Source organism: Ambystoma mexicanum, chromosome 2p (genome assembly GCF_040938575.1).
Source record: "Ambystoma mexicanum isolate Mex_15411 chromosome 2p, UKY_AmexF1_1, whole genome shotgun sequence".
In the NCBI taxonomy this organism is placed as follows: Eukaryota; Metazoa; Chordata; class Amphibia; order Caudata; family Ambystomatidae; genus Ambystoma; species Ambystoma mexicanum.
The window spans coordinates 1,050,857,954-1,050,872,989 of NC_090923.1; the positions used below are offsets into that span (position 1 = coordinate 1,050,857,954).

The window sequence follows — 15,036 nt, forward strand, 5'->3', positions numbered from 1 at the left end:
AAAAGACCTGGTCTTTTGGGATTCTCACCCCATCAACCAGAAAAACGGCCTTTCCTTGTTGAAAAATGTGGACTTCTGCCAACACCGGATGGAGCAGAGTCCAGTTGGAGGCCTTCTTTACTTGGGCATGGCATTCATTTGTATCGCCCTTCAGCTCTTCCCCTCCCACATCAACGGCCTGCAAAGCCAAATCCTTTGATGAGCTGAACATTCTGAATGGTGGCATGAAAGCTGATTATCTCTCAACCTGCACAGAAGAGGACTAATGTTTTAATTGTGTTCAACAGATGAGAACCCTTGTGTAGCTCCCTTTGTCAGATTTTCTGTTATAATGCACATTCCTGCAGGAACGTTTTAAGGCTTTCCTTATGTAAAGAAGAACAAGTTAATCTCTTACCTGGTAACATTCTTTCGATGGGAAGGTCCGACGACGTATTCCATATGTATGACAGTAATCACCACAGCTGTGCTGCTTTCGGAAAATCTTTTGGCGTCTGCGTCGATGACATCGATACGCCGTCCTTGAGGACCTCCTCCGACGGCACCAGATGTTATAAGTAGGACGCCCGTAGCCTCAGTTGTAGTTTTTTCCCAGAACGTGTGCCACCACTCCTGCCAGTCTTACCACATAAGCCTTGCGGAAACGTAAGCTGCAATCGCATAGGAAATTCTGTAGCGGGGAAGGCATGGAGGGAGCGATATGGAATACGTCGTCGGACAATCCCATCGAAAGAACGTTATCAGGCAAGAGAGTAACTTGTTCTTCGAGGGGATTGGGTCCTCCGACGTATTCCATATCTATGACAAACTCCCAAAGCAGTACCAACGTAAGGTGGTGGGAAAAGAATTTAGAATATAGAAATTTAGAATGCCCAATCAAATTGCAGAGTAAAGGACCACCTTGCCAAAGGCTAGATCCTGTCCACGGATAGAATCGAGTGAGTAGTGACGTAAAAAAGTATGGACTGAAGCCCAGGTGGCAGCATCACAGATGTTATGAATAGGAACACCCCTCTGCAGGGCAGTAGAGGCAGCCATACCCCAGGTAGAATGGGCCCGCAAGCCTACCGGAGGGTCCTTACCCGCCAAGCGGTAACATTCAGAAATTGCCAAGCTAATCCATTGAGACAAAGGCTGCTTAGTAACAGCTTGTCACAAACGCCTTCCAGCGTAACCAATAAAGAGTTGATCGTCCACTCTCACCCGGGACATGCGTGAAATGTAGAAACTTAAAGCTTGCTGTAACGCTCACCTGACTCCCACGGACGTGCTGGCCTGGTTCGCACTGCTGTGACCTCTTCTAAGGTGATGCGCAGGGTTCGGAAGACGGACTGGACCGGGCCCCCAAATCTGGCTTGTCTGGCTCGCAGAAGTATCCTTCTGTAGGTGAAAATAGGGGATTAACTGTCTGCTGGGTAATGCAATCAGCCTCCCACTTTCCCCTCTCACCCTCCTCGAAACCCTTCTGTGATTCCTCGTAGCGTCTCACCTTAGGGTCTGGAAGAACGAGCTCTCCATCCTGCTTCTGATGCAGGGGCGCGTTGGTATCCAGTTACTTCACTGGATTTTCGGATTGGTGAGAACCAAACTTGCTTGGCTTCCAGGTAAGTTTTTTGATAAGAGATTCCCCTTGTGTCCATGCATTAATGTACTAATGCTAGTGTCTTTTTCCCCATAGGGGCCGGGGTACAGAATGCCGGGGAACAGGCACCGACCCGAGATGAGAGGTGAAATCCTTGTAGAAATCAGGTAAGTCTTTAATGAGCGTTTTTTGATAATGTCTTTTCATTCGCTCATTAACGCTGATGTCTCTTTTTCCCCTTAGGGGGCGGGGTCCGGAAATGCCAGGATGCGGCGCGGACCCGAAATGAAGAGGAAATGAATCAACAGCTAAGTCTTAACATGGAGATTTAGCTTTCCTTATTCCCTTCTCTCTCTCACCTTTTGTTCTGGTCTTTTTCTCCCTAGGCGCTGGGGCGTGACTGCGAATCCGGATGATCGCTGCTGAACATGGAGGCGCCCTGTAAAGGTGAGTGGAATGCGGCGCTGCAGCGATCGACGCGATGAGCTTTTAAATAAAAGTCTTCCTTTTCAGGATTGTCGGCGAGATGTCTCCGGGATGCGGATTTAGCAGGTAAGGACTTTTCCTCCTTCTGTTCTCTTCTTCTCTTCCTTTGCAGGTGATCCAAGATGCTGGCAGGCGTGGCAGAAGTCAGGATGCAGGAGCAGACACTGAGCGTCCAGCTGCTAGATGCAGAACGCGAAGCACGTGTGGCTGTTCGGGTGGGGTTTAAATAGCCTTGGAAGAAGTTCCAGGTATGTATCCTTCCTCCAATCAGGTATGTATCCTTCCCCGACCACGCCTGGATGGTAAATTAGTCCCACAGGTAAAGTAGTTCCTTTCAGGCCTCAAGGAGGCCGGGATCCTGCAGCATGGTCTGCATCAGGTAAGTGCACCCAAGCACTTCCATAATGAGCCTGGCGCCTATGGCGCCAGGACTGATGTCTTTTATGAGCCTGGCGCCACAGGTGCCAGGAAACTGTCCAAAGGGCCCCTATATGGGGTTGCTGGGTCCTTCCTTGGGGACTGGATGTCCGCTTTCAGGGACGCAGGGCTTGAACCGGCTCCCCGGGAGCGGGCATCATGACTTTTGCCTAGGATCTAACCTATGGAGCCTCTCCTTGTCTTTACCAGGATGCGGAGGAGGATAAAATGCCGGAAGAATAACCTTCTGGCCTAAATGAAATTCCGACACAACCTTCGGAAAAAAGGAAGGACAAACTCTAAGGACAACCCTGTCCTTATGAAACACAGTGAAGGGTGGCTTAACTGAAAGTGCCTGTAACTCACTCACTCAGCGAGCGGAAGTGACCGTAACTAAAAATACAGTTTTAAGAGTTAACAGTCTCAAAGGGCAAGAATGTAAAGGCTCAAACAGAGCACCCATTAGAAACTTGAGAACAAGGTTCAAATCCCAACCGGGCACCTGGAACGGTGACGGAGGCAACACATTAGTGAGCCCTTTTAGAAACTGAGAAATTAAAGAAATTTTAAAATAAGAACACTCCTCAGACAAACGCTTAAATATGGACAGCGCCGGCAGGTAACCTTTAACGGAACCCACTTGCAAGCCCCTGTGGGCTAAAGAAAGCAAAAAAGACAGAACTACAGGAATGTCACATGAAAAAGGATCCACATTCTTAACCCTGCACCAGTCGCAGAACTTTCTCAAACGGCAACGTACAGGGACTTTGTCGCCAGCCGTCTGGCCGAAATCAACACCTCCATCACGTCTTCAGGGAGGTCCCAATCCTTATACCTCAACCTTTCAGAAGCCAAGCGTGAAGGTTGAGGGATCTGACCTCTGGATGGAGAGCCTGACCCCCCCCTCCCGTGAGAGCAGATCGTCTCGGTAGGGAAGACGACTTGGAGGGCAGATGGACAAGTTGAGAAGGTCCGGGTACCACGTCCTCCTGGCCCATGCCGGAGCAATGAGGATCATCCAGGAACCGAACCTCCGTAACCTCCGCAACACTTGCGGGATGACGGGGACTGGAGGAAACGTGTACAGCAGTGGGAAAGACCACTCCACTACGAACGCGTCTCCCAAGGCTCCTCTTGGAGGAAATTCCCACAAGCAGAACCTTTTTCACTTCTGGTTGACACTGGAGACGAAGAGATCCACTTGAGGGGTCCCCAAAAGGGCGAAGATCTCCAGGAGAATCTCCTGAGCCAACTCCACCTCGTGAGAGATCGTGCTCTGCCTGCTCAGAGCGTCTGTCTCGTTTTCGTCTCCGGCCAGATGAACTGCCGAGATCGAAATTTCCTGCTGGATTGCCCAGAACCAGAGCTGCATCGCCTCCCTGCACAGAGGAAGTGACCCCGCCCCCCCTTTTTGTTGAGGTAGTGCATGGCCACTGTTGTCCGCCAGAATCAGAACATTCTTTCCTCGCACAGTCGGCAGAAAAGCCTTCAGGGCAAGCCTGACGGCCCTCCGCTCCAACAGATTGATATGGAGTCTGGACTCCGACGGAGACCAACGACCACTGTCAGTTCGTTGACATGAGCTCCCCATCCTGTGAGGGACGCGTCCGTCACGATTGTCACCTCCGGCCAGGGCAGCCAAAAACGGAGCCCCCTTCATCAGATTGCTTTCGACAGCCCACCACAGAAGGTCTTGGGCGACCAAAGACGGCACCTGAACGGGGTCCGACATCCTGCCGGAGGACTGAGACCACTGGAGCTCGAGTGCCCATTGCAAAGATCTCATCCGCAACCTGGCCCCTGGCACCAGAAGAATGCAGGATGCCATGAGGCCGAGCAATCTCAAGAACTCGAACGCAGGGAGACTCTGGGCATGTTGGAACTTTTGTACCATCTGCTGAATGTGATGAGCCCTCACCTGGGGAGTAAAACACTGCCCCAGGGACGTGTCGAGCACTGCTCCGATGTACTGGAGCCTCTAAGTTGGCGTCAAGTGGGACTTCAAGTTGAGGGAGAAGCCCAGCTTGTGGAGGGAGTGGCAGGTGATGGACAGATGATCCAGCACTTGCTCGGTAGAGCGCGCCCGGATTAACCAATTGTCCAGGTAGGGGTAGACGTGAATCCCCCCTTTCCTGAGATGCGCTGCCACCACTACCATGAGCTTGGTAAAGACCCTCAGGGCGGAGGTCAATCCGAACGGCAGGACCCGAAACTGAAAGTGCGAGTCGCCAACCACGAACCTCAGGTACTTCTTGTGCTTTGGATGGATCGGTACATGAAAATAAGCATCCTTGAGGTCGAGAGACACCAACCAGTCCTGAAGTTGAAGGGCCTGGAGGTGAAGGAATACAGAATTCAACGAGGCAGGCCTCAACATCTTGAACTTGTCCTTCCTGAGGAGTTTGTTCAAACCGCGCAAATCCATGATGGGTCTCAATCCCCAGTCTTTCTTCGAAATCAAAAAACGACTGGCAATTGTCACAGTCATCGGTGGCATGGTCCTCGCTGAGGCACGAGAGGCAGACGTCGTGCGGGTCCGTAAGTGACATCTTGGAACTGCAGTCCCGACACTTCTTGAATCCCGACCGCGGGGTAGAAGACGACGAAGACATGATATCTTCACAAAACACCAAGTTCAAAGAATCGATAGAAGTAACAGAAGAACCGAGGCGTGCCGAGATCTCCGAAGCGAACACGTTCGTGGAAAAAACAGAACTGAGGCTATGGGCGTCGTGCGTCCTACTTTTAACATCCGGTGAAGTCGGCTTGACGGAGGCCCTCGAGGACAGCGTATCGACGTCAGACGCAGGAGCCAAAAAATGTCCAAAGCAATACAGCTGTGGTGATTCATAGATGTGGAATACGTCGGAGGAACCAATCCCCTCGAAATACAATTACGTTGTGTAGTGTATGTCTTCTGATATTTTTTGAAACTACTTAGAACCACATGCCTTGCATAGACAAACGAGCAGTACCCGGAGATGGTGGTGGGATGTGTGAAGGAACAGTACCAAAGAGGTCTTAGCACCGCTTGTACCACCTGAGAATCAGACTTTCAGTGTGTGTCCAAGCAGTAATGTTGGGTGAAAGTGAACGGAACTCCAGGTTGCTGCTTTGCAAATGGAATCTAGAGGAACATTTGCAATAAATGCTATGGTAGCCCCTGTGCCCCGTGTACATTGAGCTCCAGACGTAAAGGGTAGATCTCTCTTGGCAAGAGTGTAACTAAGTGTGATGCAATTTACAATCCATTTGGAAATAGCTGATTTTGAGACAGTCTCCTTCTCTAGCAGCTGCCACAGAGACAAAGAATTGACTTGTCTTTCTTAGTGGTTTAGTTTTTTAAAGGGAGTAAATTACTGCCCTACTCACATCTAGTGTGTGGAGTCTTCTTTCTGCCAAATGAGTGGGATTTTGGAAGAAAGTGGGAAGTTCGATCGATTGGTTCACATGGAACCTTGAGATAAATTTAGGTGCAAAGCGTGGGTGTGTGCGCAAAACTACCTTGACCTTCTGAATAGTCAAAGGTGTCGAACAGAAAGGGCCTTTAGTTCGCTGTTCTTTATATAGAGGTAGTGGCCACTAGTAAGGCAGTATTATAGGTGATGGCCTTAAGACTAGCCTTGTGCATGGGCTCAAAGGAATGTCCCATTAGCCTCAAAAGAATAACATTCAAGTCCCATCCGGGAGTTCGGTTGGAACTTGGGGGATGAAGTCTTTTCACCCCCTCTATGAAGGCTTTAATTACAGGAACCTTCCACCATGAAACCTTGCTCTGTGATGTGATATATGCAGATAGAGCAGCTAAATGTACTTTTAGGTAGTTGTAAACAAGTTCTGAGTTTAACAGGTGTTTTACATAGAGGGCAATATCTTTAGGGGATCAGTCGATTGAATTGACGTTATTAGAATTGTACCAGATAAAGCACTTCCACTTGTTGGAGTAGCAATGTCTAGTGTTGGGTTTGCGTGCTTCCCAGAGTATGTTCGTGCATCTCCATGGTAGTTGAAGGTGCCCAAACCCTAAGACTTCAGAAGCCAGGCTGCTAGGTTGAGTGTTTTGGGGCACGGGTGCAATGTCTGTACATGGTCTTGAGACAGTATGCTGCAAGCGAATGCAGTTTAATTGGAGGGAAGACCGACATCCTTGTGAGATGGGAGAACCAAGGTTGTCGGGCCCACATTGGCGCCACTAGAATCATTGTAGCTGGTTCCTAGTGCATCTTGTGCACTAGCCTGTTGAGCAAAGGAAATAGGTGGAGGGGGACGAGGTGGGGAGCGCATAGACACTTTTCCGGGACCATGTTATCCAGAGGCCGTTCCCCTTGGAGCGTGTCTGAGGGTACCTGGAGGCGTAGTCTGGGCATTGGGCATTCTCCAGAGTTGCGAACAGGTTGATCTCTGGGAAGCCCCACTCTGTAAAGACGTTGAGTACAATGTGCTCTAGTACCCGCACTCGTGCTCTACGGGCAAGGGGAAATCCCTGCTGAGCCTGTCTGCCAGAAGATGGAGTTCCCCAGGAACATGTGAGAGGAACATATTGTGTTTGAGTGCCCACTTCCAGATGTTCTGGGACGGTCGAGATAGCCCCAGAGAGTGATTGCCCCCCCGCTCCTGTTTGTTCAGGTAGGACATAGCCCTAATGCTGTCTATGAGGATCAGGACTGTCTCCCCCTCTAGAATATTTTGGAAAGCTTTGGACTATCCCAAGTAGTTCCAATAAATGTATGAGATTGTTTACTGACCGGGACCATACGCCGGGCGCTGTCTGTTGAAAGAGGTGAGGCTCCCCCACCCCGACAGAGATGCATCTTGGTTAGAGTGGCTTCTAGTAAGGGAGTGGTGAAGGTTTTCCCCTACAGAAGGTTTTCCCATGACCACCACTGCAGAGACTGAACGAGGGCTGCCGAGACAAGCACTAGATCATCCCACTGGCTGCTGGGCTGACACCACTGGCTCGAGAGCCACTGCTGCAAGGGGCGCGTGCTCAAACGAGGTTCTGGAACTCGGAAGAATCATGAAGCCATCATCCCCATGAGCTGCATGACCTTGCGAACGGTAACCCGATGACTGGATACATAGTGAGGGATCTGGAACAGCATGTTTTGAACCCTCTTGTTTGAGGGGAAGACGAGCCAGTCTTTAAAAAAAATAATATATATATATATATATATATGGGATACATTACTCACCGTAATCGTATTTCTGATGCTTGTATCTGCTTAGATTCACATGCTGTGCATAGGCCGACATCTAGTGGAAGCTGCGGAGTATTACAGTTTGTTTTTCGAAAGTCGAAAATGGGCGTCGACACAGGCGTGCCAGTAATACTATCCCTAGTGTGACGTCCACTGTACCCAAGATCCCTCACGCGTGTAGGATCCTCAGATTGTATTTTTTCTGACATGAGGAAGCATGAGGAGTAGCGTGAGTACAGATAATCCAAGCAGATAGACAGAAAAGGTAAGACTACAAGCAATCATGCGCCTTCTCTCGGAGGGGAGGAAGGGTGGGTCGCATGTGAATCTAAGCAGATACAAGCATCAGAAATACGATTACGGTGAGTAATGTATCCCTTCTGAGGCTTGTGGAATCTGCTTAGATCACATGCTGTGCATAGATTAGCGAGCAGTACCAGAAGAAGGAGGTGGGATGTGAGAAGGGTCATGAGCAAACAGGTGTCTTAGAACCGCTTGTCCCACTTGTGTATCTGTCTTGGAATGAGTGTCAATGCAGTAATGCTGAGTAAAAGTGTGAATAGAGCTCCAAGTAGCCGCTTTGCAAATGGTGTCGAGGGGAACATTTGCAATGAAAGCCAGAGTGGCACCAATGCCTCTAGTAGAGTGGGCCCTTGGCGTAAAAGGCAGAGTCTTGTCAGAAAGAGAGTAACACAGCTGTATACAGTTGATAATCCACTTCGAGATAGCGCCCTTAGAGACGCGATCCCCCTCTCTGCCTGTAGCTACGGAGACAAACAGTTGATCTGTTTTCCTTAGCGGTCTGGTTTTATTTACATAGTATAGGACCGCCCTACGCACATCTAGGGTGTGTAGTTTCACCTCAGCCGAGCTTTGCGGGTTCTGGAAGAAAGCCGGAAGCTCGATGGACTGGTTTACATGGAACTTGGATATGAATTTAGGTGAGAACCTAGGGTGTGTGCGTAAAACCAGTTTGTCCTTGTGGATAGTAAAGAAAGGATCCTGCACTGACAGAGCCTGAATTTCACTGACCCTTCTTATGGAGGTAATGGCTACTAAGAAGGCCGTTTTATAAGTCAGGTGTTTGAGACTACTTTTATGCATGGGTTCGAATGGGGGTCCCATGAGCTTAGCTAGCACCACGTTGAGGTCCCATCCTGGCGGTGGGTTCGAAATAGGAGGGTGAAGTCTCTTTACTCCTTCCATGAAGGCTTTAACCACTGGTACTTTCCACCACGAGACCTTGTTATGGGATGTGGTGTAAGCCGAGAGGGCTGCCAGGTGTACTTTCAGCGAGTTAAAAACCAACCCTGCATCCAGCAGGTGGAGCATGTATGTCACAACGTTGGAAGGAGTGCAATCAACCGGGTTGATTTGTTTATTCTGGCACCAGATAACGAATCTTTTCCACTTATCAAAGTAACAGTGCCTTGTATTTGGTTTCCTGGACTCCTTTAGAATGTCCATACACCTCTGTGGTAATTTGAGATGTCCAAACTCTATGACTTCAGGAGCCATGCTGCTAGGTTCATAGAGTTGGGTTCCTGATGCACTGTTTGACCCTGTTGCTGGGACAGTAGGTTGTACCAGGCTGGGAGTCTGATGGGTTCGCACACCGCCATCCTGCGTAGGTGTGGAAACCATGGTTGTCTCGCCCACATGGGAGCAACTAGGATGAGCGTCATAGATTCCTTGTTCATCTTGTACACCACCTTCCTGATGAGAGGAGTTGGTGGAAAAGCGTACGCAAACATCCCTGACCAGTTCATCCACAGGGCATTCCCTTGGGAGTCCTGCTGGGGGAACCTGGATGCAAATCCTGGGCATTGTTTGTTTTCGCTTGTGGCGAATAGGTCTATAGTGGGGAAACCCCACTGAGAGAAGAGATCTTCTACTACGTCTCTGTGAAGGACCCATTCGTGTTCTTCCGGGAGGGAGTTTCTGCTTAGAGCATCCGCTAGGGAATTGAGCTCCCCTGGAACATGTTGCGATGACAGGAAGATGTTCCGTCTGAGTGCCCATATCCATATTTTCTGGGCAAGCTTGGACAGATTTGGCGAACGAGTCCCCCCTTGCTTGTTCAGATAGAACATGGCTGTCGTGCTGTCCGTTCTGATCTGCACCGACAAGTTCAGTAGATGGGGCTCGAACGCCCTTAGCGCTCGGAATACTGCCAGAAGCTCTAGCAGATTGATGTGGTTCTTGGCTACTGAGTGAGACCAGAGACCCTGAGCTGTGTGGTGGAGATGGTGAGCTCCCCACCCAGTCAGGCATGCATCTGTAGTCACCACGGCTTGTACTTCGGGATCGTAAAAGGGTTTCCCCTTTGCGAGATTCTCTCTTGTCCACCAGTGTAGGCTCTGTACGAGTGTTGGCGAAACGACCACTAGATCGTCCCAATGACCACTTGCCTGAGACCACTGTTTCGCCAACCATTCCTGCATGGGACGCATGCGCAGACGCGCGTGGGGGACCAGGTAAATGCATGACGCCATCATGCCCAGTAACCGCATAGCTTTGCGTACTGTTATCTGTTGACCTGACTGATAATGCGGAATTTGCAGAAGTATATTCCGAATTCTCTCTTCCGAAGGGAAGGTCAATCCTTTCTGAGTATCTAGGATAGCTCCTAGAAACTGTTTTGAGGTGCTTGGCACCAGACTTGACTTTTTCTCGTTGATGGAGAAGCCTAATTCGTGGAGGAGGTCGATAGTCCTCTGAATGTTTGACCTGCAAATTCCTGGGGTTTCCCCCGTTATGAGCCAGTCGTCCAGATAAGGGTACACCGGGATTGCTTCCCTGCGTAGGTGTGCAGCCGCCACCGCCAGTACCTTGGTGAATACCCTTGGTGCTGAAGCTATCCCGAAGGGCAGTACCTTGAATTGGTAGTGGCGACTGTCCACCTTGAAGCGCAAGTACTTTTTGTGCGCTGGGAGCATGGAAATATGAAAATAAGCATCTTTCATATCCAAGGTTGCCATGTAATCCCCCTTTTTTAGGAGGGGGATTACCTCTTGTAGCGTGGTCATACGGAATTTTTGGGGCTTGACATATTTGTTGGCAGGCCGTAAGTCCAATACTGGGCGCATTGTCAAATCTTTCTTTGGCACAAGGAAGTAAGTTGAATAGATACCCTTGTTTACCTGGTGTCCTGGGACGAGTTCTATCGCGTCCTTTTCTAGCAGAATGGCGATCTCCTCGAGAAGGATCCTTTGATGTTCTAGGGAGTGCACTCTTTGTCGTGGAGGATGATTCCGGGGACGCTGCAGTAGTTCTATACAATATCCTGCGGATACTGTTGACAGCACCCATCTGTCTGAGGTGATCCCTTCCCAAGCCTGGGTGAAGGTGGAAATGCGTCCCCCTACTGGGGTTGCGTGGCAAGGGACCCTGAACTGAGCGTCACTGTTTTGGTGGAGGCGTGCCCCCCGCCCTTGTTGGGGCTGCCTCTGCCTCTTCCACGACCTCTCTTGTTACCCCTGCCGTAACTCTGGGTAGACTGCTGGTTGTTATTCCATTGTGTACCTTGTCCCTGGGCATAGTTGCCTCTTTGTGAATTTTGGCCGCGTGGGCGACGAAAATTATTGTTCCCCCTCTGGTTAGGGGGTTTGTTGGTAAGCTGGCCAAGGGATTTGAGAGTCTCATATTCATCTTTGGCATTTTTAAGTGCGTCTTCGACCGCTTTCCCAAACAATAGGTCGGGTTCCACTGGCTTGTCTATTAAAGAAGCCTGGGTTTCTGTCTTGAATCCCGACTGCCGTAACCACGCATGTCTCTTGATAACAGTACCTTCTGCTATCAATCTCCCTGCGTTGTCAGCGGCGTCGAAAGTTGCTTTTAAAATGCAACCAGACACGGCTCTCCCCTATGCCGAGATCCGAGCCAGCTGGCCCTTTAGCGGTTCTGGAGCAGAGGCAATGAGCGCCGCGACTTCTTCCCATTGATGGCAATTGTAACTAGCCAACAGGGTGGTGGAATTCGCAATCCTTGCTTGGTAGGCGGACGTTGAGGCTACCTTTCTGCCAAACCCGTAAAGTTTTTTGCTCTCCTTGTCGGGAGGAGCTTCTGATGAAGATAAGGGCGTGCCAGCCCTCTTTCTAGTGTTGGTCACCACTAGGGAATCTGGTTTAAGATGTCCCTTTATATACAGAGGGTCAGACTGGGCTGCCCGGAAAATCTTTTCAATTCTGGGGTTGACAGCTCTGGTGAGGTTAGGATTCACCAGGGAAGGATCTATTCTTCGTTGGATGGATTTGAGGATAGGGATGGTCTGAGCGACCGGTCTTCTCTCTCCTACAAACTCCTCCGCGAAGTCCCTTTCCTCCTGTACACCGTGGGTGTCGATGTGGAAGTGTTCCGCTGCTCGAGCGAGAACCTCGTTAAGGAGGGGCTGGTTATCAACTGGAGAGTCAGTAACTGGGGCTTCGCTTTGTACTGGGGAATCTACTCTGTAAATTTCCTGCTCATCTTCTCCCTCCTCCAGGTCCTCATCCTCTGCATAGTAATCTGTCCCGGTTTGTTCTTCCATAAATGCAAACTCCTGGTCCTCTTCAGGGAAAACTTGTCCCTGATAACTGGGGAGTGGAGTAGAATATGGAGTGGAGTAAGGCTGAACCTTGAAGGGTTCAGGTCTTTCGACCCGGGGCTCTTTACTTAGCGGGATAGGATCGGAGGAGCCTGAGGGTGTGGCCCCTTGAGGGTTATATGAAAGAAAGTGTTCTGGGTTCTTATCATAAAAATCAGCCAAGGAAGACATCCTAGACATAACCCTGTCTATGTCCTCACTGGACCATTCCCTGGAACAGGGTATTACTTTAGCAGGTGATTTATTTTCAAGGGTAGACTTGTGTTTGCTTGTCTGCTTAGGCTTTACAGGGGTGGAAGGCTGTGCTTTCCGCTGTTTCCCCCCTTCTCCGTGCGTGGAAAAATGTTTTCCCTGTCCCTTGGGGGCCCCAGAGACTTTCGACGCCTGGCGTCGAGGGTCTGGAGAGGTATCTGTGTGCTTCGGGCGTGGGGCCTCACTGATGTTAACCGCGGTCTCGGTATCTTGGAGCGCGGCCTGGGGGTGGAAGTCGTCTTCGTCTCCCGACGATCGAACTTCCGTTAGTGTGTGTAGCGAGGCACTCTTGGCAAGAGTGGATGATTGCCTTGCGTCGTGAGGCGATCTCGATCGAGAGCGCCCAGAGGACACCGAGTCGGACCGTTCTTTTTGTGCCTCTTTCCGGGAAGTCGACGTCGTCGAGGTCCGGTTGGTCTTAGTGTGTTTAGTGTGTGTTAGGTGTGTAGCGCTTGCGTCGCCGGGGGTCTTCCCCATAGCCGCCCTGCCGGACGACCTTCCGAGGTCGGGGACCTGCGCTCGTCGGCTGTCTTTCGACGCCGTAATGCCCTCGCCGTCCGAAAGTACGGCGTCGCTGCCATCGCTGAAGGCGCCCTCCGCTGCCATGGCCTCCTGCCTGGCGTGGTGGGCCCAACGCTTTGTCGAACGGTCCTTAAGTGTCTTAGGTTTAAACCTACTACACGCTCTGCAGTTCGCTTCGGGGTGATCCCTCGGCAAGCAGAGATTGCACGTGGCGTGCCTGTCGACCCAAGGGTATTTGCGATTGCACTTGGGGCAGAATTGAAAAGGGGTACCCTCCATACGCACCTTAAGGCAGCGGGCTGCTAAGTGTAGGAATATATATATAAATGTAACTATATATCAAGAGTGAAGAGTATGTACCACCCCCCACTCTCCCTACTTGTAAGGGCCGAGGCCAGCGGCCTACTAGGCCCGGGCCGAGGCCAGCGGCCTACCGAGGCCCAGATCCGTCGTGCAGCAGTCGACGGTCGATGACTTCTCCAGCCGTCGTCGAGGTTGAGGGTCGACGTTGGGGTGGGGAAGGGAATGAATAAGAATTAAAATTATAATAACAGCAAAAGTATGGCTAAGGCCAGGGAACTCCGCAAGATGCTTCCGACCAGTATGGCGGAAAAAAACAATCTGAGGATCCTACACGCGTGAGGGATCTTGGGTACAGTGGACGTCACACTAGGGATAGTATTACTGGCACGCCTGTGTCGACGCCCATTTTCGACTTTCGAAAAACAAACTGTAATACTCCGCAGCTTCCACTAGATGTCGGCCTATGCACAGCATGTGATCTAAGCAGATTCCACAAGCCTCAGAAATATATATATTTGTGTATGGTTTATACATTAAACCTTTACAAATTACATCACATCATCAATCATTGAAAACAGTAAACATAAAAAGGAAGTTAACAGTAGGGGTGTACCGAACTTTGGCTTCGATTAAGTATTCGGCCGAATTCTGGCTGAAAATAAGCTATTCGGGCCATCTGAATAGTTTGCCATTCGGCTGTTGCCGAATACTGTGACACTCATTTGAATACAATGCAACAAGAACAAAGGCAAACTTAGACATCAGTTTGAAAAACTGAATAGAATTAGACCAGAGACTTAGTCACAAGACCAGACAAATTGCTATCACATAGCTGTAAAATATGTCATATTGTAATCTGCTCTTTAGGGCATGTTTTGTTACAGATTCTTAAACATAAAAGGTGCTCATCTTTTATACTTAGCCTGCAACAATACAGGAACATCTTTTCTTTTGGCAAATGTTTATATACAATGTGCACGTTTTTCTGTTGGAAAATACAAACTGAAAGACATGTGCATATTTCCTTTTAGTATACTTTCAGTTCCTGTCATGTCACTTCCCATTGCGTACGTCATAGTCCCCACCCTTTTCTTTTTGTTATGGACTAGAGTCCTGAGATTAACATTATCTGATATTTTATCAGGAATAATAAGTTGCATACTTTTGTGTATTGACGAGGATAAGTGAAAAGTGAGCAGCATTTGTTTGGATGGGGTGAATAGCTGCAAGATGGAGTTCATGCATTTCAGACTTCCTCTTCACTTGTGTCCAGCATGAGCCAACATGAACCATTTTATACATTTGTATGTGAGCTGCAAAGAAGTTTTGAAACTTGACCGCATCGATTTTGCAACTGGATAGAGAATGCAATGCATCTGATTCACAAGTCCAGTTGCAAATTGCGATATCCATTTTGTTTATTGCAACCTAGTCCTTTTGTATTTGTGAAGCCTCCTCCTTTAACTGGCACTGGTTTTGAATATGCAACAACCTTCTGTACATTTGGTCCCTTCATTTTGGTTAAACCTGCTTTTTCCCCGGCTTTTATACCTCAAGATACTACATTAATTACAATGAAGTGAAATAAAAGTATAGAATGCATTTAAAATGGTGCTTCATTTGTTTTTTTAATTGTGTTTTATCAAGTCTGGAACATGATTTATTAAATAAAGCAACTATTCGGCTTCATA

At 49.3% G+C, this 15,036-nt stretch overlaps 1 protein-coding gene across 1 annotated transcript in view; it reads right to left on the reverse strand.

The window, feature by feature from the left end:
- Nucleotides 1-15,036, reverse strand: part of SYVN1 (synoviolin 1) — an 890,352-nt gene that overhangs the window by 154,795 nt on the left and 720,521 nt on the right. The window lies entirely within an intron of this gene.